This window comes from Phodopus roborovskii, unplaced genomic scaffold (genome assembly GCF_943737965.1).
Source record: "Phodopus roborovskii unplaced genomic scaffold, PHOROB, whole genome shotgun sequence".
NCBI lineage: Eukaryota > Metazoa > Chordata > Mammalia > Rodentia > Cricetidae > Phodopus > Phodopus roborovskii.
Window position 1 is genome coordinate 6524761 of NW_026125295.1, and position 12434 is coordinate 6537194.

Here is a 12434-nt window from a genome sequence, read left to right on the forward strand (position 1 = left end):
CTAGATGAAATTTATGTGATCTAACCTTACCTGCACAGGGGTGAAATCAGCACTGTGTCTGGACTTTGATATACACACAAGAAATAAGAAGGAAGAATTTGTCATTTTCCTATGGAAAGACTTGGGAGAGCCACACCTAAAGATTACCTGAAGTCGGTAAGTATTTGCAACTCTTACATGAACATGATAAGCACAAATCAGGTACATGGGCCGGTGCCACAACAGCCAGAATGGTATGACAGTCGGCAATGTGACAGTCCAAAGCAGAGCAAGAAGTCCAACCCCAGGCAGCTAGCTCACAGGCTTCCTGCACTTGAAAGGCCAGTGTCTTTGCTAAACAAGATGGAGTCATGGCCACTTACTGACAGCTGTCCAGTTTCTCAGAGGAGAAGATGTCCTGATGTGGTGATGTATTATTTATGATCTGATAAAGCCACTGGAGATCAAAATGCAAAGCTAGCAACAGCCATAGATCCAGTCAGTGATGGTGCACACCTTTAATCCCAGAATTCAGGAGACAGAGACAGAGACAGATGGATCTCTGTGAGTTTGAGGCCACACCGAGCTACATGAAATTGATCCAGTCTAAAAGAGAAACAGAGCTCACACAAAGGTGACCTCAGCACTTGGGGATCACGTGCTTCAATCCCAGCACTAGGGAGGTGGAGACAGGTGTGATATGGCTGGGCAGAGAGAGGAGACAGGAACTCAGGGGATTGCAGTCTGAGGTTTGGTGGAGAGCCGTGCAGTCTGCATTGCTCTCTGAGGATTTGTGGAGACAGGGTCACCCATTTCCGTCTGAGGGAGAGGTAAGCAAGAGCTAGGGGCTGCTTTGCTTCTCTGATCTTTCAGCTTGAACCCCAGTGTCACGTCTCTGGGTTTTTATTATTCATGTTACATCCTGATGTCCCTGGGAGCCACTAACAGTGTCAGCATCACAAACGGAGTGGAACAGATTCATCTGATGCTCAAACGTGTCTGGAGATGAGTGAAAACACCAACCAAGATGTGGTCTCAAACAATCCCAAAACCCTGGGAAAACCATCCCACAGAGCTGAACCACTAGAATCAACAATAGGACTAAAACGTCATGCATTGAAAGGAACAGAGTAAGAGGAAAACTCAGGTCTACAGACATGCACAATACATTTTCCCTTACTAACAGCTGCTGCTTCGTCATGGAACTTTTTTTTTTTCATTCTTTTGAGATAAGGTCTCATGTACCCCAGACTAACCTCTCATTTGCTGTGCAGTCAAGGCTAACCCTGAACTTCTAACCCTCCCACCTCCACACACAACTGCACCCAGTTTTATTTGGTGCCGAGGGAGGATTCACGCGCACTAGGGAAGGACTCCACCAACTCCAGCCGCACCCGCAGTCAGTCATCAGGATATTAGTTATTACGGAACACATGGAATGAGGGGTACATGATCTGAATTGGAATTTCATTGCTGTGGGGGTTTTTTGTTTGTTTGTTTGTTTTTTCTTCAGTAAACTTCACACACCACTAATCTGAGTAGGAAGGGAGAGCCTTTAAATGAAATTTCTGTCACTTATTCAGGGAAATACGACTCAGGATGTTCATAATCAGAGACTCTGAGTGCCCTATCAGCATCTGTGAGATCTGGAAACATCCCCACACCGTTCACGACACCTGCCCGACCCACCCCACTCCAGTGAGACCCTCACTCTGAGTCAGTGCTCTTCCCTGGCGAACAGTTCTGACTGGAAAGAAGTCTCCGAGGGCTGATAGCGCATTCGGGAAAGTGTTTGCCTTGCAGACATAAGTTTGATCCTTAAAAGACATTTCAAAGTCAGCTGCTGTGGCTCGCACTAGTATCCTAGCACTGGACAATAGCACTGGACAAGTGGGCCTTGGGACTCAGCTCTCTGGCCAATCAGCCTAGGCTAATCATAGAGTTCCAGGCCCTACCAATCAGAAAACTTGTCTCAGAAAGCAAGGTGGATGGCTCTTGAGGAATGACAGCTAGCCTTGACTCTGAGCACATGTTTACGCACGCACGCGCCATTCTTCAGAACCTGACAGGCAGCCTAGTAAGAAGGATCCACAGATGGAAGCCCAGTCTCACAGGCCTAGACTGGGCTGAAAACTTAACCACATTTAAACACCACTTCCTCCTACAACACCCTTTCCTTGGAGGGATTGTGGAGAAAATCCAGCCTGACATTGCAAGCTGGATATTAAAAGAAACAAAAAAGAGAGTTCAGGAATTTAAAATTAAAGGAGGAGATTGTGGTAATAAAAAATAGAAGGAAAAGGCTATAAATTAAATTCTTGAGTCAATTCTATGGCCCAATAAAAATCACTTTCTTAATGACTGCTGCTACGCTCTGCAGCATTTGAGGTGTGACGTGGGCCGCATTGCTTACCACTCATGCTCATCTAGTCCTGTGTCCCCTTCTGCTTCGTTCTTGGACACGGAGAGGGCCGTGTCATTGCTAACCTTCTGCCAGCCTTCCTGTTCAGATGTGCTCTCTTTCGTTCCCATGCCCTTCCAACTCACCCTTTCACTTTCTGAGACCAAATGCAGGTGTGCTCTTTTGCTAAATCTTTACAGCGTTAAGTCTTCTCCCCAGGAGGCCGGAGTCAAGAGCACTTGTTCTTGCAGAGGAATGGCATTGGATTCCCAGCACCCCGTAACTCCAGTCCCAGGGTATCTGACACCTAATTCTGAACTCAAGGCCACCGGGAACATACAAGGTACTTAGACATACAAGCAGGTAAAACGCCATACCTGTCATTTTTTCACTTTAAAAAGGAAATTGTCTCCAGTATAAAATGTGAAACCCGGTGTAATGTGTGAAAATATCTATTCCCTTAGTTCTGAGAACAGTTCTGTCGTGTGTCTTTTATGGTCTCAATTTTCTAAAGAAAGAAAGGTTCAGCAGTCCTAAGCCATCATGACTAAAACTACTTATCTGGGGGAACTTAGATTCAAATTTGGCTTTCTGGTCTTTAGAACCATTGGTACTAATATTAATGTTCTGGTCTCAGCAGTAAAGTTTTCATCTAACATAATGGAATGTTCCACGGTGTGACTACAGCTCCCCTTACCATCATTAATGCCATTATTACCATGGTATGGCAGGTTGCAACAGCATGTCCTGATTTGCTCCTGTCATAGAGTAGGAAGGAGAGATCACTTACATGGCTAGCCAAATCTGTAAGTCAACTGAGCCTTCACTGCCCACTGGCGACAAAGTACAAGCCGTATCACCCTCACTCACAGCTCAAGTCCTAAGAGACCTCTTCATGCTCGTGCACAGCCTTCCTGAGAAAGGACAGCAGAAATCCTGGTCTCGTGAGGGCTCTGTCCACACACCATAGCATTCGTAGATAGCACACCGATCCACAGCAAACACACACACACACACACACACACACACACACACACACACACACACACAGCATAGGAGGCATGTTCACAGCAAACACACCGAAACCCTATAATAATTTCTCCAAATGTAACAGGCAACTTGTCGTTTGAAAGTTTTAAAATATGACAGTTACTCACATCTCTAGATGTCTGTAGCTGAACGGTGGTTCACAGACTGACCTCAGAGACGCCAGGCGCTTATGACAGTAAACTTCAATCAAGCGGTTTCGGTGTCTAGTTAGGAGAGCAGCACTTGGACTCAATGTTTCCTTTCTTACTTTCCTTCAGAAACCCAAGGCTCCCTCCAGCCTTTTTAGCCCATGAGCTCTTCATATAAACTGGAAATCTTTCCTGACAGTATTCCCTCTATGGCAACTACCACGCTGAGCATCGAGCTTCGTGAATACAGAAGATAAATTCAGTATCTTGTGTATTAAGTGAGGAAAAAGCATACAGAGTATTTTATCGTTAAGAATATTTCAATAAGAATGTCTTATTTTGTTTTGTTTTATGTTCATACCAACCTCTCTCCATGGTCCATCTTGGTCCTCTCAGTTACTAAATTTTGGCTACTAAATCAACTGTATACTTTTGCTGTGTTTGATCTTGTTTCGGTTTTGAATGAGGGTCTTGTGGATCTCAAGCTGTCCAACTTGTACTCCCTGTGGAACCAAGGGTGACTTTGACTTCGTAAACCTCCTGCCTCCACTCCCCCAATGTGTGGGATTGCAGGTGTGTGCCGGCACACCTGGCTCTTCTCCTGAGATAGTAACATTCAACTTAGGGCTTTAGATTGACCTATAACTGTTTAAACATTTAAAATCTTATCCACAAATGCCTTCGATCCCAAAACTTAGAAGGCAGAGGCAGGGGGATCATTGTGAACCCAAGGTCAACTTGCTCTATATAATGAGTTCCAGGTCAACCAGGATTACATAGTAAGACCTTGTCTCCAAAAACAAGCAATAAAATGAAACAATGATGGAGAAATAAAAAGAAAATGTACCGTGTTCTTCAGTTGAAAGACTTTTCACAATTAAGATGTCCTGAATGTGGATTACAACTTCAATGAAACTGCAATGGATTTGCCTGCAAAATATTAATAACTATCAACAAACTGATTTGAAACTAGAGAACTAAAGCTATTATAGCCTGTTGCAAAGCTACAGTCGATACAGAATGGATTAAAGGCCTAGGTATAGAGCCTTAAACCAAAGGACTGCTAGAAGAACACAGAGGAGAAAAAAAAAAACGTGTTGACAGTAGTCTGTATAATGGCTTCTTTCATATCATATAAAAGTGAAGACAGCAAAGCATCACTAGACACGTAAACTCTCGCTGAAGTGAAAAGCCTCCGCACAGCAAAGAGAAGGTAAGAGAAGGCAACATAAGGCATGGGAGAGATCCGCAGACCATATTGCTCATGTAAAGAACACAGACAAGTCAACAATAAGAAAATAATCTACTTTAAATGGATGAAGACCATATTGCTCATGTAAAGAACACAGACAAGTCAACAAGAAAATAATCTACTTTAAATGGATGAAGACCATATTGCTCATGTAAAGAACACAGACAAGTCAACAATAAGAAAATAATCTACTTTAAGTGGATGAAATATCCGCATAGTTTTAAGAAGGAACGTGGAGGAGGAGGACGAGGGAAGAAAAGGAGCAGAAGGGGAGGGAGAAGAAGGGGATGAGGAAGTCGCCATACAAATGGCCAACAGGAAGATGAGCAAATGCTCAGCTTCAGTCATCATCCGGGCAGTGCCCATTAAAACCACAGCATCCTATCACCTCACACATGCTAGAATGGCTATTATTAAAAAGGACAAGATACAGCTCCCAAAGACGGTGTGGAGAACAGACGACTCCTGTAAATTAGCACTGCCACATGGAAACAACATGGAAGTTTCTTTAAAATGCACAAACTAGCTAACTAATACTCTCCATTCTAACACTGCTGTTACTAGGTGTACAGCCGAAGAAAATGAAGTCAATGGGTCAAAGAGATAGCAGCACTCCATATTAATTGCAACACAATTCACAGCAAGCCAGACTGGAATCAACCTATGTGATCTTCAGTGAATAAGCAGGTGGTGAAGAATGATTGGGTGGCAGAATACCCAGCCTCAGAAAAATAAGGGAACTCCATTGGCACCAATATGGAAAAGCTAGAGGTCATCGTGTCAAGTGAAAGAAGCCAGGGCCAGAAAGGCAAACATCCGTGATTGATTCTATTTACCTGCACGTGAATACCAGTAGCTACTGATTGATCTCATAGAGGCAGAATGGGACGGTGGTTACCAAAGCCTATGGCAGTGTCTGGGGAACTGTCAGTCAAATGATATACAACTTTAGTTATATAGAATAAATTTTAAATATCTGTTGTATAACACAGCTACCACAGTTGGCTACCATCACTGCATACTGTATCTTTGAAAACTGCTAAGAAGTGAGGACCAGAGACATGACTCAGCAGTTAGCAATCTGCTCTTACAGAGGACCTGGTGTTGCGGTTCCCAGCACCCAAATCAGACCCAAACTCACATGCACAGATCTCCACGAAGACACACTGACACACAAAATAAAAAGTAATACAAATCTTTGGTGAAGAAAAAGCCGAGCTCGGTGGCACACGCCTTTAATCCCAGGCCTCAGGAGGCAGAGGCAGGTGGATCTCTATATAGGGAGTGAGAGTCTATGTCAAAAACAGAAAAGAAAGGAAAGGAGGGAGGAAGAGGGGGAGAGAGGAAGGAAGAAAGGGAGGGGAAAAGGGAGGAAGGGAGGGAGGAAGGAAAGAAGGAAGGAAAGAAGGAAAGAAATTACTAAGAAAATAGAGTTAAGTACTTTTACAAGAAATGATAAATATGTGCAATGATAATTCCTGGCTTAATTCCTGGGTTAATTAACTCCATTTAGCCATTCTAAATAGTTTTATACCTTTCAAAACATTTTACATACAAAAAAACCATAGTTTTGACAATATAAAATAAGTAACCGAACCAGGCCTTGGTGGCACACGCCTTTAATCCCAGCACAAGGGAGGCAGAGGCAGGCAGGTCTACATAGTGAGCTCCAGGACAGGCTCCAAAGCTACACAGAGAAACCCTGTCTCAAACACACACACACACACACACACACACACACACACACACACACACACACACACACACACCAAAACAAAACAAAACAAAACAAAAGAACAACAATAAGAGGGGGGGGATGGCTTAGTGGTTTGGAATGCTTCCTTCTCTTGTAGAGGACCTGAGACCTGAGTTCAGGTCCCAACACCCACATCAAGCAGTTTACAGCCACCTGGAACTCCAGCCTCAATATGGACACTGTTTCCTGGCCTCCAAAGGCATCCTTGAATACACTGCACCACACATACACACACACACACACACACACACACACACACACACACACACACACACACACACACAAATAAATAAATGTAAAAAACGTAAATAAATTCAGTTCCATGAGGACAGGGTTTTGTCCTCTTCATCCATCTTGAATCCCCAGGGACTCGCATGTGAAGGGGAGGTCAGAATACTGAATACCATTAATACCTTGAGTGTTTTCTCTATCAAATTGAGAGAATGTTGCATCTGAAGAACTGACGTTGAACTGCGTGTAGTCACAGGACGAAGACGAGGCTCAAATCTGCAAGAAGCCACAGCTAGGGGCTGGAGAGATGGCCCCATGGTTGAGAGCACTGGCTGCTCTTGCAAAGGACCTGGATTTAGTTCCTACATGGTGACTCACAGCCAGCTTACCTCCAGTTCCAGGGGAATCCAATTTCCTCTTTTGGCTTCTGCAGGCACCAAGTACTAGTGTGATACACAAACATACATGCAGGCCAAACACTCATACATATATAATAACAATAAATCATAAAAGATGTGAGTCCAGTTGGTAGGATGCTGGCTTACCATGCACCAGGCATGGTGGATGCCGGGAAACTCGGAATTTGAGAGCTGGAATCAAGAGGATCAGACCTTCAAGGTCATCCTCAGCTTCAGGGAGAGTTGAAGACCAGGCTGGGCTGTGTGAGACCTTGTCTCGAAAACAGAGATCTGTAGAGATTCTGACCTGACGTGTAGCACAGACTTAAATGAGATCTTTTGTATAAAAGTCCTAAATATTTATTATATCCCTTCTTCACCTCCAACAGGTGACTCAAAAACTGGGCAATATAAACAAGAACTCACGGTGAGAAAACACAAGGTCTATTCTCACAAGAAAAGCTACTCAACAAATTGTTGAATTAACCTCAAAACATCATGACAGAAAACTACACCTCTTGTTTTGGTGGCCCTCTTTAGCTAATATCCATATTATGAGACTAAACTACAGGCCACTGTCATTCTTGTAGGTTGAAAACACTGGGCATTTGTGATCTCTGACATTAATACATTAGAAATCTGTCTTCTGGTAAATTCCTGACAGTTGAGAACATCTCTGTAACTCTGATTTCCTAGCCTGCTGACCCCCAACTATGAAGCAATTTCAAATCAGACCTGGTATGATACCTCTAAAATGCCCCTAACCTCGAGAGCCTTCCAACAATCCCTTCCCACCCGCTCCCTGCCCTGGTCCCTGCTTGCCAAATCCTTTACTGTGGTTTTCTGATGTGAGCTATTACCCACGAGAGTCCCAGAGCAGAGATGTGAACAGTCTCTCAGGGAGCTCCACCATAATTCCCAGAAGTGAAAACTCCGTCTGTGACCCACCAAACCCCTTTTTGTAGCTAATCAGCTAGCTAAATCCTCTCAAGTGAAAAGGAAAACACACACACACACACACACACACACACACACACACACACAGTTTTCTCATCTGTGACTCGCTGGGAGTGCCCACTCCTCACAACGGCAAAGCCTGTGTACTGGGCCTGAGTGATTTCTCACACTTCATCTGCTTCTGCTTCATCCCCGGCTGCCAAGTGAGTCCACTGGGCCCTGAACCCAGACGCTACACTTCCCACACTTCTTGCCTTTCGACGGTTTCCATTATTTATAGGCCCTCGAGCACGGGGGTTCCTCCCAAGTCCGGGTCAGGCTTTTCAGCCACCCCCATCCTCAGGAGCTAGATTTTTATAAGGGTGTGAAAGACTTCTGCCCTTGTCATACCATAATCAGGCTGCTCTTAAGAACAAAAATGGAGACGCCAGACCAGTAGCTTAGGAAATGGCCAAGCACTGACCGCAGGCATTGTAAACTGTAAAGCTCTACAGTGATCGACAGAGTGAAGACGCAGCCCACAGAATGGGAGGCAAATCACTCCCAGCTAGGCATCCGATGGGAGATTAATATCCAGAATAGATAAAGAACTCAAAAGTTGAGTTCTTGAAAGATGATTCAGTGGCTGAGGGCTCTGCGTGGGCCTGTATTCACATGCACACACGTGTGCAGTGCTCACACATGCAATTTAATTAACTCACATGCACACACGTGTACAGTGCCCACACACAATTCACAATTTAATTTTTTAAAAAGAACTCAGAAGTTTATGGTGGCAGGGGTGGAGGTAAGGTTAGTCATTTTTCTTTGGGGGCATGACATGGGATGACCCCAACCCATGCACATACAGGCAACTCTAATTAGACACAGTATGCTATTAAGAAAGAAAGACGTTAAAGGGGATATGCTGGAGAGGGTCTGGGGAGAGCTGAAGGGGAAATGAAAGATTCTTATGATCATAATACTTGTGTGAAACTCTCAGAGTAAATTTTAAAATAATAATAACTATAGGGATTGTTAAGAGTAGCCAGGTGGTACACACCGCTAATCCCAGCACTTAGGAGGCAGAGGCAGAGACCTCTGTGAGTTTGATGCCAGCCTGCTCTACACAGCAAGTTCTAGGATGGGATCCAAAACCCATCCTAGACAGAGAAACCCTGTCTCAAAAAAAAAAAAAAAAAAAATGCCACTGAGAATCCTTCACATGCCAGTCAGAGTTGCAATATTGAAGAAAACACACTAACGGAACAGGTGCTGCTAAGGACCAGGAGGGATCCAGGTACTGCTGTTAGGGATATAAATTAGCCTAGCTACTGTGGCAACCAACACAGAAGTCCCTCAAAAGATTAAAGATGAGCTACTATCTCATCCAGCCCTGCCCATGCTGGGCTATCCCTGAGGAGTGCAAGCCTTCCACAGGGATGCCTGCACAGCCATGTCTGTCTGTTGCGCTGTGTTCACAAGAGCCAAGCTGTGGAAACCCCAAGAAGAGTGAAGCCATGGAGTTTTCTGGATCATCATGTTCAGTGAGATGAGAGACCACCTTGTTCAGTGAAATGCGCAACTATGGGAAGGAAAATAAAACGGAATTGCAAATAGCTAGTCAGTACATGAAACAAATCAGTATCTTTGGTCTTCAGAAGATGCATATCAGTGTCCCACCATGACTCCATCTTGGAGTGCCAATGGATCAGTTGTTTAGGTCAGCATACTTATAGGAGATCCCACCTCACCAAATCAGATAGGTGGTCACCTTCAGAAAAGCCCAAACCAATGAACGCTGGTGAACATGCGGAGGATGGAAAGGAAACTTAAACATCCACTGGGGAAGTCAGACGCTGGGCACTGAATCTCCGCCTGCTTAGTGTCAACCTGACTGAGCTCAGCAGTTACCAGGTCTATCAGTTTCTTTGTGCTCCACTGAGACTGAACGCCTGACAAAATAAACTTAAAGAAGGAAGAGGTTTGGGGGCTTATGTCCTGTGGGTGTGGCCCACCATGGTGGCAGGAGCATCTTCAATCACGTCACTGTCATTCTGTATTCTCAGGCTTCCCCCCTCCCCCCCCCCAGAGTTTACGTGGGAACACACACCCCGGCTGGCTCCTCCCTCCTAGTGAGTCCCCTTCTGCTGTGTCCCATTCCCTGCCTCTTCCCACCAGCACTGGGCCTCTTCTCCATCCTGATGACCTCCCCTCTCAGAGCCTCATCCTTAAAGATAGTCAACTTTATCTTCCTCACTCCAGTGTGTTAGTTCTGGGCTCCATGCTGTGGCCTGGTGACAGTCTGAGAACGGGATAGGGCTCTTTCCCGACACTTTTCCCCATCTGCTAATACGGTAGTTACTTGGTTCTGGCCACGTCACAGGTGTCATACACAAACAAGAACTGGAAGTGACTCTCCCTGTAGTGGGGGTGGGTGCTTATTAATGGTTAAAGTCTTGGCTCCTTTGTCCTGGGGTCTGAACCTAGGGTCTTCCAGGTCTGAGGTGAGCGTTCTCTCCATCCTTCTGGTTGGTGTTTGCTTGTTACCTTTGACTTTAAGACAGCCTGGCCTTGAATTCACGCTGTGGCCCAGGCAGGCCTTGAACTTGCTTTCCTCCTCCCTAAGCCCCTTGAGCGGCTAATATTACAGGCCTGCACTACCAAAGGCAGCTTGAGTGGCCGTATTTAGATAGAGATCCAATTCTTATCTGTCTCCTTTCTAACTTCAGGCACCAAGACCCTTCCTCCACCTTTGACAGTACCCTCCTCCAGTCCAGGAGACTCTCAGCGCAGTGGATACCCGGCATCTCTGGCACGAAGACACAACCTTTAGTCACAGCATGAACATCAGTTCTCACTGCCAACAGCTGGAAATGTGAGGAGAGACTGCAAAGCTGCCCAAAGTTAGGAATACAAGTATCTGTTATTCTGTCTTCATCTGTAAGGCATTCCGGGGCCAACAGGACCACCGGGCTGACTAGAAGGTCAGAACAAACAGATGAGTGCAAACACAGACCTGTAGCCACCAGCAAGACACCGGCCCTGGCAGAGTCCCAAGCAGAGAACAACAGGGTATTAACAATTACCCTAAAGTTCTGAGAAATTCGCTAATTCTCCCAGTCTGGGAAGCAGTAACATGGGGAGATGAGGGAAGCTAAAGGGTTAAAAACCTGTACCCTGCCTGGTGCTGGCTTCTGCAGCACTCACACTACAAATAGGACGATACACAGAAGATCAGCGTGGCCCCTGTGCAAGGGTGATACGCAAATTCGTGAAGCGTTCCTTATTTTAAAAAACAACACAAAGCCTGTAAGCCTGTACCTTCGCTTTCAGGAACTCGGGGTTTCCCTGTTCCAAACCTGTCCCGTAAACATCCTAACTGCCCTCCTAATCAGGAGCTCTGGAATCAAGTCCCTGGAGGAGAGTCAACTCTTGTCCCCCTAATGCTGCATCTTTACATTTTCAAAATCTGAATCAAAGGTGGAATGGAAAGTAATTCCACTTTTTTTTTGGTGCAATTAAGAGTGTAATGCATGCTGTGGCCTGCAGCCCTTGCAAAGGCTCTGAGTTTCATCTGCTCATTTTTAAGTGGTTTAATTTTGCCTCTGATTGCCAGGTGCTAAAATATGAACCTTCACACTTGTGAGTCACCCAATTTAACCACGCTGTGGCTCTACCCTCAGAGAGTTTCCTAGGTGTGAACCCAACTGTGCCCTGGACCCACAAAAACATTTTAGTCAAGATTTCCAGGGTGAATTCTAGCCCACCCTTGTCAAAACCACATGGGCTCCCACCTCGCCTCCTAGCAGCGGACCCCGAGTTTGCCTCTGATCCTGCTGCTCTGAGTTGACTGTGAGAACTCAGGCAAGTGACTTCGCCTTCCTGAGCCTCAGTTTCCTTCTTAGTGACGCTTAAGTCGAAATCAAACGGTGTGCAGTGCCTGGCAATGACTAGGCACTCTGCCCCCATCAGAGAGCTTACAATATTAATTAGGAAAACAAAGTGTCAGAGGTCACCCAAGCATATGAAATAAACAACCAATGAGATACGGCTTTAGTTCTAGGAAGTGGGGCTACCACATCTCATTCATCTAACTTACCATCATTGTGTATGTGTGTGTGTGTGTGTGTGTGTGTGTAGGCCAGAGGACAGCCTCTTGTGTCTTTCCTTAGGAATACTGTCTACCTATTTTGAGGCAGGATTCCCCACTTACCCTGGAACTTGCCAGTTCAGCTGGACTAGCTGTCCCGGTAACCCCAGACACCTGCCTGTCTCCTCCCTGGTGCGGGGGGGGGGGGGG

The 12434-nt window shown here is 45.4% G+C and overlaps 1 non-coding gene across 1 annotated transcript; it reads left to right on the forward strand.

Moving 5' to 3' along the window:
- The first annotated feature begins 11318 nt into the window (after positions 1-11318).
- On the forward strand, positions 11319-11425 carry LOC127213515 (U6 spliceosomal RNA). Its single transcript, XR_007833642.1, has one exon. It is a non-coding gene; the product is annotated as a U6 spliceosomal RNA (small nuclear RNA).
- The last annotated feature ends 1009 nt before the right edge of the window (positions 11426-12434 follow it).